This window comes from Lepus europaeus, chromosome 5 (assembly GCF_033115175.1).
Source record: "Lepus europaeus isolate LE1 chromosome 5, mLepTim1.pri, whole genome shotgun sequence".
Classification (NCBI taxonomy): Eukaryota; Metazoa; Chordata; class Mammalia; order Lagomorpha; family Leporidae; genus Lepus; species Lepus europaeus.
Window position 1 is genome coordinate 115,604,777 of NC_084831.1, and position 22,677 is coordinate 115,627,453.

Here is a 22,677-nt window from a genome sequence, read left to right on the forward strand (position 1 = left end):
CATAGAATTCCACAGGGACCAGCATTAATTTTTTTATTTTCATAGTTTCAACCATCTAGTTTTCCATACCTCTCAGACACTCCAAGAACTAGTTAGAAACATGTCACCCATGTCTCGTAGTGAGATCTGTGCAGTTTCTCAGGGGTACATCCACAACAGTAGGATGGAGTGGCGTCGAGGATTTGAACACACTTAATTTCACGAACTATTGCCTGGCATTGAGATTGCATATCAGAATGACTGTTGCAATTCACTTTGATTTTTGGGGTAAAAGTTACTGTAAAATCAGCACAATGCTGACCTCACTGACCTGGAGTCAGCACCGATTCCCATGGGATGTAAAGGTTCAGTCCTCAACACTGCCTCTCCTGGGACAGGGACACAACCGGAAAGCTGGAGAGCAGCTGGAGCACTAAGCCTGCAGGCTGCGCACATGGAAAGTGTAAAAGGTACTGCATTGGCCGGGAATCGAACCCGGGTCTCCCGCGTGGGAGGCGAGAATTCTACCACTGAACCACCAATGCCCTGCTCTGACTGGCCCTGTGCGGCCCAGTAGAGAAAAGGCTGAGGACACACTTTGGAAAGGCAGTGGGAAAACAGGGTCACACAAGTCTCTGGTAGACACAGCCCACAGGAAAAACACCCCGAGCCAAGGCTCGCCCTGACGGACAGTCAGGCTACGCTATCAAGCGAAAGCATTCAAATCACAATGCCGTCGGTTTCAAAGAGCCTAATTCTGAAGCCTGCCCTTTAGCCCTAGGAAATCGCCCTCTGGAGAAACACAGCAGAAATTCATCCAGACCCTGTCTCTGGTCCTCGGCCCGGAGAAAACCTCTGGAAGGCGCGTTCTTCACGGCGGACGCAGTCTCTCTGCCCTCCTGTTGCTCGGTGCGGCCCAGACACCCTCCTCCCTACTTGGGATGAAGGGATTGGATTCTCCTCTCAAGACGGCAATGGGTGGGATGTCTGTGCCCCCACCCCCCAGCTCCCAGCGTCTGTGCATGGCTCTTCCAACCCCCAGTGTGGTGAGTCTGCGAAGCTGGACCCTTGGGAGGTCGTGGGAGTGGAGTCCTCCAGGATGGGCTTAGGGCCCTTATGGAAGAGCTCTCAGGGCCCTCTCCCACCCTCTTCCCAGCACGTAAGGACACAAAGCGTGGCTGAGGCTCTGATGTTCACTGCTCTGGGGACATCGGGAGACTCACTCTCCTCAGAGTGACCCGTGGCGCATCGTTGACTTCCAAGGGGCAACCAGCACGGATGAGGGAGGCGGGGGCACACCGAAGTGGCAGGACGAGCGGCAGCCCATCTGGGTCTGTGTGATGGTCCTTCTTGGAAACCTGTTGTGCTGAGTGCACAGGCGCAAATCTGGAGGCCGGCGCTCCCTGACCGCCAGGGTTACCGCCAGGTGCTGGAGTCAAGGCCCTGGCCAGGCCATCAGGAGACACAGCTGAGCTAACGACTGAGCGATCTGAACGGATCCCCAGCGCGGCAGCCCACGTGCGTTCTGTACGGACAGTGTGCTGGAGGCAGGCAGGCAGGCAGGCCGGCAGGCCAGTGAGGACCAGGACGAGCTGCTGGGAGTCTGGCGGGGTCCGAGGCGGCTGCTGTTGCAGGAAAGGCTGCAGAGCTGTTTGCGCTCGTTCTGGGAGCCAGAGGTCTGGAGCACCGCAGTGGCTCTGTGAAGCCAGCAAGAGAGCAGGTCGGGTGGTTTGTGGCGCTCGGCCCCGGGGCTGGAGCCGGTACAGGTGTTGTGGGAGAGCCGCTGCCGTCGGTGCAGGGCGGGCTGAATCTCCAGCGCCTGGTGCGGGGTGCGGGGTGCGGGGCGTCCGGGAAGAGCTGCTGCGTGGCCGGAGATAAACAAGGGCCGTGGCGCCCGCGAGGTTTTCAGGACGCGGAAGGGAGGAAAAAAAAAAAAAGAAAAGAAAAGATAAAGAAAAGAGATAGAAGGAAGCCGGCGAGCTCCAGCCCAGATTGCCGTGACTCGGATTCGAGCCGAGGTTGCTGCGGCCACAACGCAGAGTACTAACCACTATACGATCACGGCGCGCCGCTGAGCCAGCCACAGAAAAGCCTTTTCCCGGAAGGCGGAGGCCAGGCGCTGCGTGCTATGGCTTCACCGCAGCGTCACGGACAGCCGTAGGTGATGGCGTCCTTTTTTGTCTGGCGCTCGCCCATCCTGGAGGACTTTGTGCCGGTCCTAAGCAGACGAAAGCCATTCATTCCGGCCCCACCCGGCCGGGCCCCCTTTTCCTGCCCTCTAAGGAGGAATCCCCGACCTCGCCTCCTGGCCTTTCCTCTGTGGGCCCTCAGGGTCCCCAGCCCCGTCCACCGGTGGAGCCGTGGTACAGACGCGCGGCTCAGGGAGGCCCGAGGTGCGGGAGACGCCGGCACTTGTGCCCAGGGGCGCGCTCGGCTCCCTCTGGTCTCGGCAGCGGCAGGGAGGGGCGCGGCCGAGGGGCGTCGCCGGTGCCAGGCATCCGACGGTAGCGAGGGGCAAGGCGGAGGAGATCCGTGCGGCTGCCCTCGGAAGCCCCTGATTTCCCCGAGCGCTTGGTTTCTGGGCTGGGGTGCGCGGTGAGCGGATGCAGCCTCAGCCATCTTCAGAGGCCGTGGGCCCGGCACGGCTGCCCCTTAGGCTGCGGCTCCGCCTAGCGGTCAACGCGCCCTAGTGGCGTTTAAGGAGGTGCCCTCGTTCGTCTCTCCCGTGGCGCAGTTGGCTAGTGCGTGGGGCTGTTAATAATGAGGTTTGCTGTTCGAGAACCGCGTTGATGTTTTGGTAGGCGCGCGTTCATACCCCGCACGACTTTTCGCGCTAAGGGAGAGCGGAACTACCTCTGGGTTCGAGCAGGCCCAGTGAGCCGCGGTCCCCTGGGATCCTCCCTGAACACTCAGCGAGGCCTGGGGCAGCCCATGGCCCTCCGCAGAAAGGAACCTCTCTGCGCCGGTAACCTCGGAATTGCTTTCACGAAGACCTGGCTTCCAGTGTTCGTGTGGATGTGGCTGGATTCCCCGTCCCCACACTTCGGAAGTGAAATCGGCTCCGTGGTTGAATGCGGACCTGCGGCGCTGTCGCCATCGCTCTGGGGCGCATCTCTCGGCCACGCACGTCGGTATTGCCCCAGCTCAGGCGTCCTGGAACAGCAGTCGCTCTCATCGTGGAGCTCACCTGCGTCTCACTTAACGTCTTACCCTTCTGTCCCCTTTTTTGTCGGCCGCTAGCTGCAACTCTCCCTTAGGCCCCTGTGTGACGGTTGGAGGGCTTCTCGCCGCGTCTTGACAACTTCTCCCCGTCTGCGTGCGGGTGATGCTGTCCTTCCGATCTCGGAGCCGCGGTAGCCAGGGGCCCGGCTGGCTCTGTCCACTGCTGCAGACTCCACAATCCCTTGTTACTGCTTTAGTGTAAACGGTCAAATGGCTTGAGACAGATTTAAATAGCAGGAAGATGACTGATCCGCTCAGGCATCTGGAGCTTGAAGTCCGGCAAGCTGGCGTCCAGGGGAGTGAATCCTATGGTCCCGGAGCGGACTCACGCTCCACGGCAGAAGAGCAGTGTCCCCGTCAGGCAGTCGAGAAAGACCACGTCCTCAGGCTTTGATTCTCGGCAGACGCCAAGGCGTTGGGTGAGGCCCCTCGCAGTCCGGGAAGGCAAACGGCGGCTTTACTCTCTCTGCCGAGGCAGCAACGTCCTGGGAGAGCCCCAGACGAGATGTTTCACTCCATATCTGGGCACCGCTTGGCCCAGTCAAGTTGACACATTCAAGTCAGTATCGGAAACCCTGCCAATCACAGTTACTGATGAATTCTGCACAAGGTCAGCTTGCTAAGGCCATGACAGTAAATGTATTCTAGGGTAACCCTCGCTTCTGTCCCCATGGCAGTGGCCACACGGAGTGGTTTCACTAACACGAGGCTAATTCTTACTTTGCATGTCTCTCTCCAACTTCTACTCCTCGTGTGGTCACATGTAGGTTTTTCTATTCTCGTTTTGTTAAGCAATACACTTTCTGCTTTCCTGATACAAGATTGACTTCCACTCTGGTTCCCCAGTGCCTTTCCTTTTAAGCACGACTTAAAATATTGTTGCCTCTCTCCTTGAATACGGCGCTCCGCGCGGACTCCAGGCAGCGTGGCCTTGAGCGCTTGTGCCTGGAAGCACCCTGGGATGGAAGCCAGGAAGGGCTGGGCGCAGGAGAGCTGCTTTCCGTCGCCATAGTCCCGCGGGTTCTCCGCCCCCGGTGCGCGGCAGCAGGAGAGGCCCGCGGGGCGCCCCCTGCGGGTGGAGGAGAGAAGAGAACCCGGGCGTGGGCGAGGGCACTTCCCAGGAGACTTGGGCAGCCCGCGGGGCAGGTGGATCTTGGAGGAAGAAATGTTGATGACGGTCGCAGAACGGGTGGGAGAGGAAAAGCGGCAGGAAAAGCGCTTGCGCCCGTGGCGCTCAAAACCGCAAATAGGAAACCAGCACCGCCTATGGGTTGAACATGCGGTGAGAACCCTCGGTTCCGCCCGAGGCTCCGGCGGCGCGCCGTGATCGTATAGTGGTTAGTACTCTGCGTTGTGGCCGCAGCAACCTCGGTTCGAATCCGAGTCACGGCAGTGTGCAGCCCGGGGCGGCTGTCTTTTCCTCCCCGTCGCGTTCCCACTCACCTGCCCCTGGCGACTTAACGCCTAGTCCTGCGGCTCCCGCGGTCCGGAGAACGGAAGGAAAACCTCACCGTGGGCACCTAGGTCTCTGTCCTTGGGAAGGGCTGGACTGGCCTGGGGGTCGGGTGATGGGAGTGGTGGTGCCGCATCCATCCCTCTTTGCTGCTTAGGGTAAATGAGCGCTGAGTGAGCTGAGAAGATTCGCACTCCAACTCGGGATTTTAAAGAAAATAGAACTAGGGACCTCTAAACTTGATGACACTTCCTAATCCCCAATTTTCTTGACAACCGGAACTGGCACAGGTAGAATCAAGACGGCCTAAGAGGCACAAGTTCAGTACAGGGCTGGAGGTGTTTTGGCAAAAAGAACCACCACCTGCAAAGAGACAGAGCGGAGAAACAGGACAAGTGACCACCCGTGGGCAGGCTCCTTTCTCAAGGCCTGCTTGTGAGATCAGAAGAAATGGCTTGTGATGAGTCAGTTGGAACCCCGAAGGAAACCTTTTTTTTTTTTTTTGAAAGCTCGTTGGTTGGTGAGTGGGAGCATTGGGGAGAATCCAACAGAGGCATTTGCGCCCAACCGTAAGCAAAATGGACGCAGCTGGGCGGCTGTGGGAGCGGGCATCTGGTGCACCCCACGGCTGACAACAAGGACGCTCACCCAGGCTCTGCCAGAGCACAGCCCTGCAGAAAGGCCAGGGCAGCTGCACCCAGAGCACGCTTCCGGAGGACACCTGCCGGCAAGGGCCCGTCCACCCCGGGCTGACCCCACCCTCCTTACTGCTCCTCATGGCCAAGGGCCACTGGTGGAAAGCAGTGGAAGGAGGGAGCCTTCTAGTTTCACCACGACCTTTTGCCTGCATTTGCCTCTTTGGAGAACTCACAGGTTTCCTACTGTGAAGGAGATGCCCCATCGACCGAGCATCTTCGGAGACCTCGATTGGTTGTCTCGGTGTTTAGGAGATCAGCAGCTAACTGTGACACTGGGTTCCATGGTGTAATGGTGAGCGCTCTGGACTCTGTATCCAGCTATCCGAGTTCAAATGAGCGGGACCTCCCTGCTTTCCATGCTGAGAGCGCTATTTATTGATTGAGCTTTTGTTTTCTCTCTGACATCCCCTGGGCATTTTGGCTTAGGGGCCAGAAGGCAGCTCTGCAGGGCATGGGCTGCTCCGGCTCGGCCCCGCCGCTCCTGGGACTTGGCAGAGTGATCCCAGCCTCACTTCTCCCGCCCCCTGAGGAGTCGCAGTTCCTGAAGAGAGTGCTGAGTGTCCAGTCGTCAGGGAATCAATCAAGCCACTCTACTTGGACTTGGGGTGATAGAATCAGGGGGGTCGTGGTCCTAGGGTGGGTAAGGCTCCTGCGCTAGCATCCGGGAGTGGGCGGAGGCAGCTGAGCACGCAGGGAAAACACGCACGCACGCACGCACGCCAGTCGTGGGCAGCAGTGGAGTTCGGGTGATAAGACCCCTGGAACTCGTGGGCACGACCCCCTGGAAAGGTAGGGAAAAGAGAGTCCGGGACTAACCGGGTCAGTTTCCTGTGAGAAGCCAGGCAGAAGGAACAGCGTCTAACATTACAACACGGAAAAAAATCAGGGGAGAGCGCGCACGCAGTCCCCCACTACCACAAATTCTGCAGTCGAGTTTCCCGCATGTGGGGAAATCGCAGGGGTCAGCACAGCCGCAGTGCAATGGCCGGGCCTCGCCCTGGGAGAACCACCTGCGTGATCATGGTGTCTCCCCTGCCAGGTAAGTATGACCTCCGGCCCTGCCGCCCCAGCACAGCTGCGCACAACTCGCTCTGTACACACACGGTGACTTCCTCTCCGCCCCAGGCTCTCCTTGCGCGGATCCACAGATCCCAGCGAGTGTCCCGCAACAGTCCAGCAGGATTTCCACAGCGTGGGACTCGTGCGTGGATCCGCAGCCGGTGCCGGAGCAGCAGCCCCCGCGCGGCCTCATCTGCATGGGCGCCGCCCCTCAGGGTCCCCGCGGGCCGCGCCCTTCCCCCTCACCCTCCCCCAGCCCACTTCCGGCCTCGCGGTCGCGCCTAGGGACCTCAGGCCCTTGGTGAAGTGGCACAGAGCAGCCTTAGTTGTGCACCCAGCGAAGCGTCCCGGAGACTGTCCATCCGCCACGCTTACCGCGTTTTGTCGTTTGTTTTTGCCACACTTGGTGCTAGAAAGACGGTTTTCAGTCTAATTCCACCAAGACGAAGCTATGCTGCCCCAGCAGAGAGGACCGGGCCAGTCTCACACACGGGGCGGGACACTGCCATCTCCTCATGGGTGTCTCCTCACCTCGCCTCACCGGGGCTTAGTTCATTGCTGCGCCTGTTCCATTCCGCAAAGGCAGACACAAGATCACACGAGTCTGACCAAAATCCCTCGGAGAAGTTGCATCTGAGGTGCTTAGCGGGTGACTTTCAAAGGGTCAGGTAAACGTCAGTTTAATGCATAGACAGCAACTCTGAACTTTCGCCCATGCCCTACAGTAAACCTATCTGTAAAGGGTTTCTTCCCCCCACCCCCCCCCTTCCGTTTCATAGTAATTGAGTAAAAAATGTGTACTGGGTTGGATTGAGGAACTAGGCATGGATGGGAATGCTTTTGTTACTTCTGATACTTACCCAAGTTTCTCATTTAGTTCTTTCTGTGCATATGAATTGTTAAACCCAAACTCATGAGCCCTCCAGGTCCCCATAAAAGGATCTGCTGAGCCAGGGCAGGGGACTGCCAGATGGAAGGACAGGGCCAGGGTCAAGGTCCTGCAGCTGCAGCTACCCGGCTGGGTGGCAGCTGGAACCATGTCCATCAATCTCAAACGCCAGAGTGCTTGTAATGAAAATGGGTGAGGAACCCATAAATCCTTTACACTGACCTACACCGGTTTAGGTAAGAGGGGTGGACAACACAAACTGGGCAGATTCTGGGGTAGGAGGATAGGGTATGAGGAGAAGCACCTGCTTCTTGACTGGTGGGGTTGTAGGTACAATGCAAGGGCGGCTTGGAGGCTGAGTCAAAGTCTGAGTGTACACTCAGGATACACAGCAGTGTCTTTCTTTGTTGGTCTATCCATGACCTGCTAGCTGATCAACTTGTTGTATCTCTCCTCCCTGCTTTCTCCAGACTTGTAATTAAATGTAAGCTGTCACACAACTTTTCTTAGGGGAATCTAGCTCAACATAGTATCTGTTCTACTGTTGTTGGACATTTGAATTGTTTGCAGTTTAGGGATATTTTGAATAAAAGTGGACATTGTTTTACCTGTCTTTTGGTGGGCACATAAGATTTTTACCAAATATTAGAAAGGCAAAATGGGAGCCTCTTCTCATTACTGCAGGCTCAAATATCTAGGACTACAGGAATGCACAGGATGATAGGCAATCGAAGACACTCACCCACAAACAGGGAATGGAGCCCTGCAGGTACCAGAGAAGTGAAGTTCGTCACGTCAACACTAGAAACCCATAGTGACAACGCCGGTGGGAAAACACCATACAGGAGTAAGGGAGACATGGAGGCGGGGCGGGGGGAGGAGAGAGAGAGAGAGAGAGACAGGGTAGGGTAGGGGGGCGGGCGGAAGGGAAGACATCCTAGGAAGTCAAAGAACTCAGCTTCTGCTCTTGAGATTCAACAGCAGAACTGACCCCAACTTAACCGGGGAAAATCGTCTCATCTCCGCGGACAGCCTCAGATGCGCTCATTGCTACGGACACTGCTCCTGCAATATCTAGAGGCAGTGATCTGCACCCCTCAACCACAGGAGTATAAAGTTTACCTCCCAGCAGCCATTCTCTGAGATGAAGGTATTCAGCCAGGTGCCGAGGTGGCTACAACAGACACGAAGTGACCAAAGTGCAATCATCCGCGTGCGGTACCAGGTACAAACGGCGCTGGCCATCCCTGGGTGGGCTCGAACCACCACCCTTTCGGTTAAACAGCCGAACGCGCTAACCGATTGCACCACAGAGACTCAGCTTCCTCGTACACAGAGACCGCCTCTTCCCTGGGTCCCTGCCGCCGGCCCTGAGGGGCGACGCTGCCATCTCCAGAGCCCGGGACACCGCCGAGAGGCCAGGGGGGACCGCACTGGGCGCCACGGGGCATCCTGTGTGCTAGAAAGTCGGGCAGGCGTGGGGGCAGCCGCAGGGCCTTCGCCTGTCCGCCTCGAGAGCCCGCGCGCCGCAGACGCCCGGGTCCGCGTCCGTCGGGAAGACCCTGGGCCCCGCCGCCCCAGGGGCCCTCGGGCCCTCGGAAGCCTCGCGCGTCCAGCACGGGGCTCCCCGGGGACAGGGTCGCGGTGTCGGTTTCTCGGGTACCTTTGCCCGGAACAGAGTTTGGCCGTCACGGGCGCTCCGTGGGGACCCGAGGACTCCAGGCGGCGTGGTCTTCAGCGATCCGGCCTTGGAAGCCCCCTGGGGCTTGAAGTCACGAAGCGCCGTGCAAAGGGAGCCGCTTTTCATCGCCGAGTTCCCGCGGGTTCCCGGCATCCGGTGCTCTGCTCAACGCGAGAAGCCCGCGGGGCGCGCCGCGGGTGTGGATGGGGCCCGAGGACCCTGGAGGAGGAGGAGGAGGAGGAGGAGGATGGGAAGGGGGAGGGGGAGGAGGGAGTAGGGAGGCGAGGAGGAGGAGGAGGAGGAGGAAGAGGAGCAGACGCGTGGAGCCCGACCCGGGTGTCCGGAGCCCACGGAGCCTGGCCGCTGCGTATGGGGAGGAGAGACTCTCTTTTTAAAAGTTGTGGTGGATGGGATGGGAGGCAGGGAAGACCAGGGAGAGCACAGGAAAGAGCGAAACAACGCGGAGATGTGCAGCTCTCTCAGGTCAGGGGCCCCACCAGAGCTGAGAGAAATCTCACGTCCTTGAAAGTGCAGAACCCTCACTGTCACCCTGCACATCCCTTTGGACAAAGCAGTTGCTTGCGGTTTTTGTCTGTACAATTTTTCAGAACCATGTGTTTTATTTATGTGAAACCCAGAATTTTGGCGGTGGGAGAAGAGGTAGAGAGAACTTCCTTCTGCGGGTTTACTCCCCTAATCTCAGCAACAGCCAGGGCTGTGCCAGACCGCAGGTAGGAGCCAGGAGCTTCCTCCCGGGCTCCGACATGGGTGCAGGGCCCAGACCTGATCATCCCTCACTGCTTTCCCAGGTGCTTTAGCAGGGAACTGGATCTGAAGTGGCGCAGGAGGGGGTGGCTGGAGAGCGAGCACCGGTACTGTTACTCCTACTCTGGAAGCGACCAAATAGGCTTAGGTAGAGACCTGACCATGCTAAGCTCTTCCTCCCCCTTACAGCCATCTGACCTCCAAGCCGTGTTCGTGCCTCTGACTCTGTGCACGGTCTGCGTCTGTCGGCTTATGTGAGTGTGGTTCAGTAAAACCCAGGTCTCCAAGCCCCACGTGCAGCAGTCTCCTCCGCTGCCATCCTCATCAGCCTCCTGTGTCTGTTTGGTCCTTGCTCCCAGCGCTCCTCGTGGATCCTAGGGTTCTTCTGCCTCAGCCCTTGCCTTCCACTGCTCTCATGGCGAGGCCACCAGGCCACATCACTGGGCTGGGCCCCAACAAGAGTGACCGGGTCTCACACACAGCACAGTCTTCCTTGGTGTCCAGCATGGGTTTTTCACCTCCGGGTCATCTAAGGATCATCTAAGGTCAGTGAGCCTTGGTGTCCAGCACGGGTTTTTCACCTCCGGGTCATCTGGGTTTAGTCCTTAGCCCCTTGTCACACAGTCTGTCACAGTCTCGTGTTGTCCAAGGACCCTGGTGGCTCTCACACTGTAGGGCTCTCCCTGTGGTCCCACCCTCTGATTTGAAATAGATTTAGGAGAATTTTCCTGCAAACGTCTTCTCTGTGCTGTAACAAGTCTGTGAATGTGCGTGTTTGAGCTATGGCTCTCATCCCGGGACCTGGCAAAGACCTTTATTTTCTCCCGAGGAGCAGCAGGAGGGTAAACTGAGGCTGAGGAGGAACTGGCCAGGGTCTGGCTAACTCACCTGCAGCAGCAGCTGGGAGCAAGGCTGTTGGCATCGTCCTGGGGCCCTTGTCCCACACCACGGGCAGCCAACACACTTCAGGAGACTTTGCCTTGAATGTGCTAGCGCCACCATCTCCTTCCGGCCTGTAGTCCACTCCTGTAACTTCTCCCCTTCCCCACAGTCGGGCTCCTCCTGGCCCCCAGCTCCACTCACTTCCAGCCCCAGCCCCAGGCACTTATCATCAAGATTTCACAAAAGACTGGTTGGTTATTTTTCTATTCAAGCAACAACTAATGTGGGAAGTATGAAATGCTCTTGCTTAATTTCAACATTAACAGAGTTTAGCCCCAAATACTTCCTCAGTTGAAAGGAAGAAAACAACAAAACAAGTCTAAATCAAAGCAAGATGTCACCATCTATAAGGACCAAATTACACAACAGGACCACCGGCCAGTTTGCTTGCAGAAATCCAGCCCTCCCTCTGCAAATGTGATAGCCCCTAGGACAGCAATGCCTAGATCAGGAGAGGATCTTCAAAGGCCCTCATCCTTTTCCATCCCCACCCATAGCCTTTGGATGACGGGAGCCCTTGCAGCTGCACGAAATCAGCAAGGGCTAGACCCTGGAACAAGCAGAAAAATGTCTGCCGATGATTTACTAGCTCTTAAGCATGTATTCATTTTCCTTGAAGGATGAGGGTTTAGAACCCTCAGAGAATAAAGCTAATTTTACATACATTTAGTTGCCTATATTTTTGTACAGACTGAAATGAAAACACTATCTTTCTCCAGTTTGAAACAGCAAAGTCAATCCTTCTTTTTAAAGATGCTTACTTGAAAGGCAAAGTCAGAGAGAGAGAGAGAGAGAGAGAGAGAGAGAGAGAGAGAGAGAGAAACCTGCCATCTGCCAGCTCATTCTCCAAATGCCAGGGCCGGGCCCAGTGGAAATCCAGCACAGTGAAATGCATGCAAAGCTCACACATGGTGGCAGGTAATCCTCCTAGGACTGTCGTCTGCTGCCTTCCAGACACATTAGCAGGACGTTGGACTGGAAGTGCAGGCAGGTCTTGATACTCGGCACTAGGATGCGGGATGCAGGTGTCCCAAGCAGCAGTCCAGCCCACGGCACCACAATGCCTGCCTTAATGCCCCATCTTCATATGTGCACTCCTGTGTACTACAGAGTGGAAAGAGCAGCCCAGGGCCATCACTCATTCCAGAATCAAATGTCACCAAGTCCCTGGGATTGCACAGGAAAACTGCATTGGGCCCCCAACACTGACAACTGACATAGGTCAGGCAAGAAATTCTGTGTTGTAGGAGGCAGGTCCGTAGGGTCTGTAGGAGAGCAGGGTCACACAGGTCACTGCCAGACAACCCAAGGGAACAGTCACAGAATCTTTGCAAAGAGTCTTGAGAGGTGGCTCTTCACTCCTGATGTTGAAAGTCCTCCTGAGCGCCCAGATTTCCGTCCTAAAGGTTTCAGTGCAGCCCACAGATGGAGACATGTGCCCAGATTGCACTGGGCATTTTCACAAACTTCAGTCTTGTTTGCATTTCTTTTCCTGAAGCTGAACTTTTCCTGTCCACTGACTTGTCTTTGGCAATCCACCATAAAGCTGGACATCTTTGAAACACAGGAAGCCCCAGGCTTCCCAGACCTCTAGGCTAGCAGGCTGATTCAGGTAGGCACCAGGAAGACACTTCCCCCACACCCTGGTGTGGGAGGGGCCTTGGAGGAGAGTGCACTGCAGATGGTGATCTCCCTGTGCTGGGAGCAGTGAATGCTGAGGCCGCAGAGCCCCACAGACAGAGTCCACCCAGGGCAGCAGCCGGCTCTTTACAGACTCCTGTTAAGTTTTCCTGCACACTTTCAAAAGTTCATTTCTTACTCCACTGTCCAGACAGAGTCGAAGCCACATAGCAGCATAAGCTGGGTGTGTTGCTTGTGAGACTGGTCAAGTCACAGGTGTTTGTGTGGGAAATGGCGATGACACAGGAACGCGTTCTACATAGGAGCATAAAAGTAGCTTCCCCGAGAGAATGGAGATCGAACCAGGGCCACGGTGATACAAGCACCGAATCCTAGCCACCAGACCACCAGGGACACACAGGAGCACACAACTGAGTCTTCCCTCCATTCAGGAGAAGTGTGGAGAATACAGCGGCCTCCGGAGAGGTGTGCCCAGGCGCCAGTGCACCCGGGGGTGGCTGCTGGGAGGGAGACCCGAAGGCGCCCAGGGTACAAGAAGCTGAGAGTTGAGCCGCTTTGAGCTCCGACGACAACGCACACGCAAGCGGGAACACAGACGCCCGAGGGAATCTCTCTCAAGCAAGGCCTTGAGATCCCCAGAGACCACCACGAGCCCGTCCCCCAAACCCTGCCGCCCCTGAGTGTTTCCATCTCAGCTGGAGCTCGGTCCCCATCCTCCCCACGCTCAGAGCAATCCCAAACACGACGCCTCTGACGCCGGGCGTTCCTCGACTCCACATCTAACCCGCCAGCAGCGCGTGTGTTCCTGTGGCTCGCGGACGGGCCTTGCTGTCACCCGGTCCTTCCTCGTGGTGACGGAGTTCAAGCAAGCGGCGCGGACCAAGGCGAGCAGACCCATGTCCCTCGGGCCCCCCGGGAGTGGCACTGGGCTGTCCTTGCCGCTTTCGTCGGCTCTGTCCTCCCCGTCAGCCTCTGCCTGGCCTGCCCCGTGCCCAGGGACCGTGGCGGGGCCCTGGCTGCGCGGCTCCTGTGGGAGCGGCGGGCACCCGGCAGCTCCCTGGGTGGCCCGCGGAGCAGCCCCAGCGGCTCCTTCGGGGGTGTGCGTGGGCGCGGCGAGGCGCGGGCGTGCGGGGCCGCCGGGAGTGCGGGTTCCCCAGAGGCTGGCGCCCGTGCTGCTCCCGCAGGAGGAGGGACACCGCTCCGTCTCTGTCCAGCAAAGACCCTATCATGTTTGTGGAAACGCGCGAGTTGGGGCTGTCTTCAGGATGGAAGGAACTGATAGAAAGGTGGCGGGAAGGGGGCGAGAGGTCGCGACGTTATCTAATCTGAAGCCACCAGGGCGTCTGCTGCATCTGGGTACCTTCAGGAGGCGCCTTGTGATAGACTTGTCGGTGTCTGGTTTCCGTAGTGTAGTGGTTATCACGTTCGCCTCACACGCGAAAGGTCCCCGGTTCGAAACCGGGCGGAAACAGGCTTCTTTTGCCGCAGTGAAGAGAATAAGGGCAGAGTGAGCAAGAGGACAAGTGGCTGTGTCCACGCAGCTCACGTCAACCAGACTTCATTTCTTTCCTGGCCACCTGCTGGCCATTGTCACCCTATTGCGGCCGGCCAAGCATGCAAGTTCCTTAGGTGGATAGGAGGGAACGGCATCAGATTTTCTTTCCTTTTTTAAAAGACATTTTATTTATTTGAAAGACAGAGTTCCAGAGAGAGAGGGAGTTCCAGAGAGAGAGAGGGAGAGCTAGAAACAGAGAGAAAGTGGTCTTCCATCACTCCCCAAAGGACCGCAATGCCTGGAACCTAGCGGATCCAAATCCGTGAGCCAGGAGCTTATTCCAGGTCTCCCATGTGGGCCCAAGGGTCCAAGGACTTGGTCATCCTCCGCTGCTTTCCCACTGGAGCAGCTGGAGTCGCACTGCGCCCATATATGGGATGCCAGCGCTGCAGGCCACAGTGTAGGCCCCTCAGGGTTTCCTACAGTGAATCTTCTCCGTAGGCTTCAGTCCTCTGCCTAGGTGACACTGAACCAGTGCTTTCTCGTTTGAGAGCTCCAGAGGGTGGTTTTTGAGGGCCCTGTGCGGCTTCTCGTCCTTGGGAACAAAGTGGCAGAACCCACTGACTGGTGGCGAGAAACTGAATTTAAATCCGCACTGGATCTCAAACCAAGCTGATACTGTCAATATTCCTCATGCACACCGATTGAAAGTATATGTTTACATTAACCCACCCCTACCCGGAAGACCCTCAGGTCACTGTAAGAGCCCCACGCCCCCTCTGAAGCTCAGGCAGCCAGCAGTTTTAATAGCTGGAGCTCCTGCGTGTGGTGAGGGGTCCTGAAAGAAGTGTGTGAGACTGGAAGTGTTGCACAGGTGATGTAATGAAGCCATCGCACACTCAGTGCTACCCTGTGGACACAGCTGCACAGGGTGAAAGATGTGCACAATACAACAGCGACTGTAGGGTTGTGCTTGTGAAACCAACCACATTTCAAAAGATTTTGAATGTACTTGCTTAGGGTAGAGACGCTTATTTTAAAAGAATATATTATTTAACCATGATACATGGTAAAGTGATCATATTAAGTGTGTAATTGGCTCCTACAGAGAGGATTAAATTTTTTTTTTTTTTTTGGACAGGCAGAGTGGACAGTGAGAGAGAGACAGAGAGAAAGGTCTTCCTTTTTGCCGTTGGTTCACCCTCCAATGGCCGCCGCGGTAGCGCGCTGCGGCCGTCGCACGGGACTGATCTGATGGCAGGAGCCAGGTACCTATCCTGGTCTCCCATGGGGTGCAGGGCCCAAGCACTTGGGCCATCCTCCACTGCACTCCCTGGCCACAGCAGAGAGCTGGCCTGGAAGAGGGACTGGATTGGTGCCCCGACCGGGACTAGAACCTGGTGTGCCGGCGCCTCAAGGCGGAGGATTAGCCTAGTGAGCCGCGGCGCCGGCTAGGATTAAATTTCAAAAGGATCACATAAATAGGACCAAGTGTCTGGTAAAAACAATAGATAGAATTAAAAAGGAGAAAATGTTCCAACATGGGGAGCAATCCACACGGCAGACTCATGGAATGACAAACGCCCTGAACAGTACCCTGACCTCAGAATCAGCCGTCAAGGCCTTCTGGTCTGGTTGAAAAGCCCATGAGAGCATTTCAGGCATGGAAAGCCAAGACACTGTCGCAAAAAATGATCTCCATGAGGATCTCTGTGAGTGAGACCCCAGTGGCAAGAAGGGGCCATCAAAGAAGGACGTACTTTTCCTCTGAAGGGAGGAGAGAACTTCTACTTTGCATATGGCCCTGTCTAAATAGTGATGGAACTCGTGGACTCCAAAGGCTTCCATAGCCTTGGCAACTCATGTCAAGAGCCTCGGGTGGTCACTATGTGAAAAATAAGAGCATTGGAGCCAGTGCTGTGGCATAGTGGGTTAATCCTCTGCCTGAGGCACTGGCATCCCCTAAGGATGCCAGTTCTATGCCGGGCTGCTCCTCTTGGGATCCAGCTCTCTGCTATGGCCTGGGATAGCAGTAGAAATGGCCCAAGTCCTTGGGCCCCTGCACCCACGTTGGGGACCTGGAGGAAATTCCTGGCTCCTGGCTTCAGACCGGCTCAGCTCTGTCCGTTGCGACCATCTGGGGAGTGAACCAGCAGATGGAAGACCTCTCTCTCTGTCTCTGCTTCTCTCTGTAAGTCTATCTTTCAAATAAATAAAATAAAACTTAAAAAAAAAAGAGTGTTAATATTTCAATCAACAACAGGAGTCACTCACTGTGCACTTACTCCCTATGTAGGACCTCTGTGCTTAATGAGTGGTACTATGAGAATTAACAGTTGCACTATGAGAATTAACTGTAAAAGTTGTTTTCCAAAGTACTTGATCCTTTGTCTGCCTGTGTGGGTGCAAATTGCGTGCATCCACCGGGCAAAAAGCGACAGCGGCCGTCCCTGGGTGGGCTCGAACCACCAACCTTTCGGTTAACAGCCGAACGCGCTAACCGATTGCGCCACAGAGACTCGGCTCTGGCAGGTACAGGGACCGCACCTTCCCCAGCTGCCGCCGGCTTTGTAGAAAGTTTTCGCGCTCCAGAGCCAGGGCCACCGCCAGGATGCGAGAGCAGCCGCGTGGCCTTCGCCCGCTCGCCGCAGGAGCCCGCTCCCCACAGACGCCCGAGGCTGCGTCCCGCCGAAGCGAGTGGGCCCGAGGCCGCGGAGCGCCCGCGTCGGCGCCGCCTCCACGCCGGGAAGACCCTGGGCCCGCCGCCCCAGCCGCCCGCGGGCGCTCGGAAGCCTCGCGTGTCCAGCACGGGGCTCCCCGGGGACAGGGTCGCGGTGACGGCCGCTCTCGGGTCCTTCGCCGGGAACAGGGCTTGGCCATCACAGGCGCCCCGGGGGACCCGAGGACTCCAGGCGGCGGGGTCTTCAGCGCTCAGGCCTTGGAAGCGCCTTGTGGGTGGAAGTCCCGAAGGGCGGTGCGAGGGGAGCCTGTTCATCGCCATATTCCGTCCCGCTTGGCGCGGTCTGCGGGTGGCGTTGGGGACGCTCCCCGGGCGGGTGGCGGGGGTGGCCGGGGTCGGAGTTGAGGGCTCCAGGAGGAGGACAGAGGAGAAGCCGGACGTGGGCGAGGGCACTTCCCAGGAGACTTGGGCATCCCGCAGGCAGGTGGATCCTTGTGGGAGCAATGTTGATGATGGCCGCAGAATGGGAGGGGAAAGAGGAAAAGCGGCGAGGAGGGAGGAAAGCAGGTGCACCCAGGAACACAGCTCCGCCCATGGGTTAAATAGACATTCAGAGCCATCCGCATGCCCGTGGCTGTGGCGGCGCGCCGTGATCGTATAGTGGTTAGTACTCTGCGTTGTGGCCGCAGCAACCTCGGTTCGAATCCGAGTCACGGCAGTGTGCAGCCCGGGGTTCCTGTCTTTTATATCGACCGACCTTTTGACTTCCCTGTTTGCCCTACCTCTCACCTGACTCTGGCGACTGAACGCATGGCCTCTGTGGCTCTGGCCATTCGGAGAAGCCAAGGCAAACCTCACCGTGGGCACCCAGGCCTCTGTCCTTGGGAAGGGCTGAACTTGCCAGGGAGTGGAGGGATGGAACGTGGTGGAAACAAAACCCGATTATATGGTAGAAGAATTATGATTTCCTTGTGGCTCTTGGTGAAACACATCTGGTTCTTAAAACTTGTTTTCCAGATTCAAGGAGAATGTGTGCTTTTGTTCTTCAGCTCTCCATAGCTATAACTACTTGGTAAAGTGTACCTTTGTGAACAAAGATGAAGCTGTTCCTCTTTATCCCTGCAAGATCTCCTGAGTTTGTAAACTATTCACGAGTTTTCCTATTTTCATGGCAGAGTAGGTATTTCTTTTTCTAAAAAATGTGTGTATTTGAAAATCAATGTGCTGGTGTCGTGGCTCAGTAGGCCAATTCTCCACCTGTGGCGCCAGCACACTGGGTTCTAGGCCCGGTCAGGGCACCGGATTCTGTCCCGGTTGCCCCTCTTCCAGGCCAGCTCTCTGCTATGGCCCGGGAGTGCAGTGGAGGATGGCCCGGCCCGAGTCCTTGGGCCCTGCACCCGCATGGGAGACCAGGAGAGGCACATGGGTGCTGGCTTCGGATCAGCGCACCAGCCGCAGCGCGCCGGCCGAGAAAGCCATTGGAAGGTGAACCAACGGCAAAAGGAAGATCTTTCTCTCTGTCTCTCTCTCTCTCTCTCTGTCTACTCTGCCTGTCAAAAAAAATTAAAAAAAAAAAAAGAAAAGAAAAAAAGAAAGAAAATCAACATAACCAAGAGAGAGAAAGATCTTCCATCTGCTGATTCACTCCCCACGTGGCCAGGTTTGAGCCAAGCAGAAGCCAGCAGTCAGGAGCTCCTGCCAGGCCTCCCACATGGTGTCAGGGGCCCAAGGACTTGTGCCATCTTCTCCTGCTTTTCCGAAGCCAAGGCAGACCTGGATCAGAATTGGAGAAGAGGAAACTGGAACCGGCACCTATATGGACGCTGGCGTGGCAAGCAGCCTCTAAATCATTGTTTGCAAACTAATTAGTCTCACTGGGATTATCTTTGTTAAAAGTGGTGTGAGTGTGGAGAAAAAAGTCAGACTCAGTAGAAACTGTGTAGCCTTACAAGTCTCAGATTTTAGTCCTGTTCATGGTTCTTAATGCTGTGCCTATCATAGAGGGCCTGTTCCTGAAGCCTGACAAGCTGGAGCTGTGCCACTGAAGCAAAGTTCAGAGGACAAACTTGGGGCCAGGTGCACGAGCCGTTGAAGAAATGCAGTTCTGTCTTAGAGACTTGCAAATGGAAACCTGGAACAGCCTCTGGTCTAAAAACTAAAAATCGGATGAATGAATGATCTTGGTTCTGGACTCAGACATGAGGCCGTCCAGTGGGGCTGAGGGTCCGTGGGCCCCCAGACGTTGGCAGAATGTGCTTCATGGGCGGGCTGCCAGCTGGGGCTGGAAAGCTGTCTCCAGACCGACCAACCGACATCTCCCCCACTCATCCCTTCTTGTGCTGCGTGTCTGACCTGGGGCTTTCAATCACACCTCCAGGGTGGATCCAACATTACACCCAGAGCTAGCAGAGGAGGGGGCTGAGCCCCAGGGAGACAACTGTCTCCAGGAGACCCCATTAACTCCATGAGCCCCAAGCCAATGAACATACTGAATGTGAAAAACCACTGCCCAATGGGTGCCCCCGCAGAATGACCCAATGAGAAAACCAGGAATGCTTTAAAAACCAGGCCACTTCCTCAAAGCCAGTGTCCTGCATGGGATCCCATGGGATGTCCGTGACGTTGGGCTGATTTGTGTGGTCTGCTTTATGTCTTTTATACAAATTGTACACATGGTTGGTTGCTTCTTTTTTAGCTAAACAAATACACATTTGTTGTAAGAAAAAAAAACTTATCCAAAATACCACACATGTAAATGAAGTAAAAAAATGAAAATTCCCCTGCCTCCCGGTGCCCTTGGTGCTGACACGTTTGTCGGTACAGATAGAAGGTAGTGGTGGCATCTGTGTAACAGGTGCTGCAAGGTCCAGCCCTGGAAGTCGCCAGTCCTTCCCAGATGACCATCTGGCTCCCTGGGCAGTGGGAAACCTGTGAAGGCAAAGGCAGGGAGACAAACACTATTGTTTGCAGCTGCACCCAGAGCACGCTTCCGGAGGACACCTGCCGGCAAGGGCCCGTCCACCCCGGGCTGACCCCACCCCCATTACTGCTTCTCCTGGCCAAGCACAGTTGCTGGAAAGCAGTGGAAGGAACCAGCCCTCTTCCTTTCATATCACAACCTTGCCTGCCTTTGCCTCCCTGGAAATCGCACAGGTCTTCCCACTGTGGAGCTGTTTTCCCCAGTAGCTGGTTCTGCTTCGAGCGCCATTGGACTTCAGGCCACATGAAAGACCTATGGGAGATGTAGTAACTGGGTTCCATGGTGTAATGGTGAGCACTCTGGACTCTGAATCCAGCGATCCGAGTTCAAATCTCGGTGGGACCTTTGGTTTCCTTTTTACAGTTTAAAAGGGATTTCTATCCAATCCCGCGGTTTCTTCCACCATTCGTTTTAAGGGACAGGCAGGCAGTTCTGCGGGGCACATTCCCCTTAGGGAAACCACCCTGGCCTCGAGGGCAGCTGGGAAATCCCAGTATCAGGACTGCGGAGGTGGGTCAGTGCCGGTCTGAACTGTCTGAGGAAAACCTCCCCCCCCCCCAAATCCAGACCGGCATTTCTTTTTTCTGGGTTGTTTCTGGGCGGCAGGAGCACAGGAGAGGCCGTTTTTCGGGCCAGGAGAGGGCACCCGGCCCTGCCTGGTCTGGCCTCCGCTCAGCAGCTTCTGCAAAGAACAGCATTGAACAGTCACTAAAGGATTGTATCTTGTTTGCAATCTGTCTTCTATTTCATTGAAGGGAGGAAAGGCTGGCCTAGGTGTTACGGGTTGATTGTGTAAAGCAGTGTAGTGCTAAAGTGTTGAACTGTGTGGTTGAGTTACCTAGGTGACTTGGTAAAGATTGTACCCTGTGTACAGTGGTGGACGGGATGGGGTTGGAGCAGAAGCCGGGAGCTGAAGTACCCCAATGTTCTTGACAGAGAGAGCTTGAGTAAACTGTACGCGACAGCCTGCTTTTAAAACGAGAAGAAAGCCAGGGGAGAGCGCGCACGCAGTCCCCCACTACCACAAATTCTGCAGTCGAGTTTCCCACATGTGGGGAAATCGCAGGGGTCAGCACTCCCGCAGTGCAATGGGACAGCCTCGCCCTGGGAAAACCACCTGCCTGATCATGGTGTCTCCCCTGCCAGGTAAGTATGACTTGTCAGCCGTCCGCCCCAGCACAGCCTCACACGCCCCGCACTCTTCACACGCGCTCACTTTGCGCCCCGCACCGCCGGGCCCTCTTCCCTCTCAGGCAGGCACAGCGCTCGTATGTGCCGCCAGCGATCCCGCGCTTTCTCCCACAGCACGGGAACACAGTCGTGAATCTGCAGCAGATCCCAGACCAGCAGCCCCTGCGTTCTTCATCTACATGGCCCAGTCTCATCGGTGACGCCACCGGAGACGCCCCGCCCACCGCGCGGCTTGCAGCTGCACCACCTAGGAGCCCTCGGCGGGCTCAGAGGGACAGCTGTGCCCGCCCGTCCCGCACACCTCCACCGGTGCGGAACCCGCGCAGAGCCCCGACCCTTCTCGAAAGCATCGCTCTCGATGCACGGAACTTTTAGGGTCAGCCAGGAGCCAGGGTCCTTCCTTCCAAACCCGCGTATCTTCATGCGGGAACTCGAAATGAAAAGTGGACTCAGTGGATGCCGATCGGACGTCGAAGCCAGCAGCTGACAGATCCCGTCTTCATGAAGCTGGAGAAGGCGCCCGGGGGCCGCAGACCGTCATCCTGACGGAGCGCCGCTGGTGTCACGAAGACGGTGTCCACGCTGAAGGCGCGGATCCTGCCGGGGGTCCGGGACGCGAGGCGGTGCTGCCCCGCAGAGCGGACAACCACGCTCCCGCCTGTGCCTGCGGGGCTCCGGCGTCTCGCAGGGCCCGCTCCGCACCTGAGAGCTTACCTCAAACAAGGAACTAAAACGTCTCACGTTGAGGAAACGTCTAGGGGGCATTCCCGCCGAGGTGCTGAACCCGCGACTGGATCGTCCGCATTCGGTGATGAGAACGCGGGAACGCGGAGGGTGGAGCAAGGTCGGGCGCCCACGGAAAGACCGGCTCAGCCGGCACCAGCGCCCTCTGCTCTGCTGTGCTGCCCAAGTCCCGGAACCTTACCGGGAGGTTCTCCTTGCTGATGAGTGGCATGGGGGCTGGTATTTATTCTACTGTTGTTGGACATTTGAATTGTGGTTTCCAGTTTAAGGCTATTTTGAATAAATGTGGACATCCTTTACCTATCTATTGATGGAACCATAAGGTTTTTATCAAATCTTAGAAAGACAAAATGGGAGCCTCTTCTCATTGCTCCAGGTTCAAATATCAAGAACTACCAAAATGCACAGGATGATAGGCAATCGAAGATACTCACCCACATATAAGGAATGGATCCCTGCCGGTGTCAGAGAAGTTAGTTCATAACATCAAACTAGAAACCCATAGAGACGCCGCCGGTGTGAAAATAGGAAACAGGGCTAAGAGAGAGTGGGAGGTGTGGGAGGGAAGTGGGGAGAGAGAGCGAGAGCGAGAAAGAGAGATGTCCCATCAAGTTGAGTCTGCTCAACTTCTGCTCCTGAGAGTCAACAGACACTTGAGCCCACGTGAGCCACCAGCTCAACAGGGGAAGAGTCTCTCATCTCCGAAGAGAGGTCCAGATGGCCTAATTGCTACGGGCACCGCTCCTGCACTATCTGCCACAGGTAATATCTATGTTGCGATAGATTCCCATAGCAGAAGTGTATGACAGCCTACATTTCATTACAAGGCTGGGGAATGCAGGGGAGGAGAGATACAACAAGTTAATCAGCTAACAGGTCATGGATAAAAAAAACAAAGAAAGAAACTGCTGTGTATCCTGAACGTACATTCAGCCTTTGACTCAGCTCAGCCTCCAAGTCGCCCTTGCACTTTGCCTACAACTGCACCAGTGAAGAAGCAGATGCTTCTCCTGATATGCCATCCTCCTATGCCCCATCTATGGGAAGCAGTTGTACTGTGGATGTACTTGACTCCTGCAATTTACACGGGAAACTCGATCTGCACCCCTCAACTGATTTCCAAGAACCTAGTTATAGACGGGAGGCGTCCTTGAAATTATCAAAGGTGTAAAAGTGCCAGGGGCCGTCCCTGGGTGGGCTCGAACCACCAACCTTTCGGTTAACAGCCGAACGCGCTAACCAATTGCGCCACAGAGAC

General features: G+C 56.2%; 9 non-coding genes across 9 annotated transcripts; 4 read left to right on the forward strand and 5 right to left on the reverse strand.

The window, feature by feature from the left end:
- Positions 1-453: 453 nt before the first annotated feature.
- On the reverse strand, positions 454-524 carry TRNAG-CCC (transfer RNA glycine (anticodon CCC)). Its single transcript has one exon. It is a non-coding gene; the product is annotated as a tRNA-Gly (tRNA).
- A 3,997-nt stretch (positions 525-4,521) lies between these two features.
- On the forward strand, positions 4,522-4,593 carry TRNAH-GUG (transfer RNA histidin (anticodon GUG)). Its single transcript has one exon. It is a non-coding gene; the product is annotated as a tRNA-His (tRNA).
- Positions 4,594-6,235: 1,642 nt separating this feature from the next.
- On the reverse strand, positions 6,236-6,399 carry LOC133761367 (U1 spliceosomal RNA). Its single transcript, XR_009866165.1, has one exon. It is a non-coding gene; the product is annotated as a U1 spliceosomal RNA (small nuclear RNA).
- Positions 6,400-13,727: 7,328 nt separating this feature from the next.
- TRNAV-CAC (transfer RNA valine (anticodon CAC)) lies at positions 13,728-13,800 on the forward strand. Its single transcript has one exon. It is a non-coding gene; the product is annotated as a tRNA-Val (tRNA).
- Positions 13,801-16,269: 2,469 nt separating this feature from the next.
- TRNAN-GUU (transfer RNA asparagine (anticodon GUU)) lies at positions 16,270-16,343 on the reverse strand. Its single transcript has one exon. It is a non-coding gene; the product is annotated as a tRNA-Asn (tRNA).
- Positions 16,344-17,150: 807 nt separating this feature from the next.
- Positions 17,151-17,222, forward strand: TRNAH-GUG (transfer RNA histidin (anticodon GUG)). Its single transcript has one exon. It is a non-coding gene; the product is annotated as a tRNA-His (tRNA).
- A 2,535-nt stretch (positions 17,223-19,757) lies between these two features.
- TRNAQ-CUG (transfer RNA glutamine (anticodon CUG)) lies at positions 19,758-19,829 on the forward strand. Its single transcript has one exon. It is a non-coding gene; the product is annotated as a tRNA-Gln (tRNA).
- A 645-nt stretch (positions 19,830-20,474) lies between these two features.
- On the reverse strand, positions 20,475-20,638 carry LOC133761370 (U1 spliceosomal RNA). Its single transcript, XR_009866167.1, has one exon. It is a non-coding gene; the product is annotated as a U1 spliceosomal RNA (small nuclear RNA).
- A 1,965-nt stretch (positions 20,639-22,603) lies between these two features.
- On the reverse strand, positions 22,604-22,677 carry TRNAN-GUU (transfer RNA asparagine (anticodon GUU)). Its single transcript has one exon. It is a non-coding gene; the product is annotated as a tRNA-Asn (tRNA).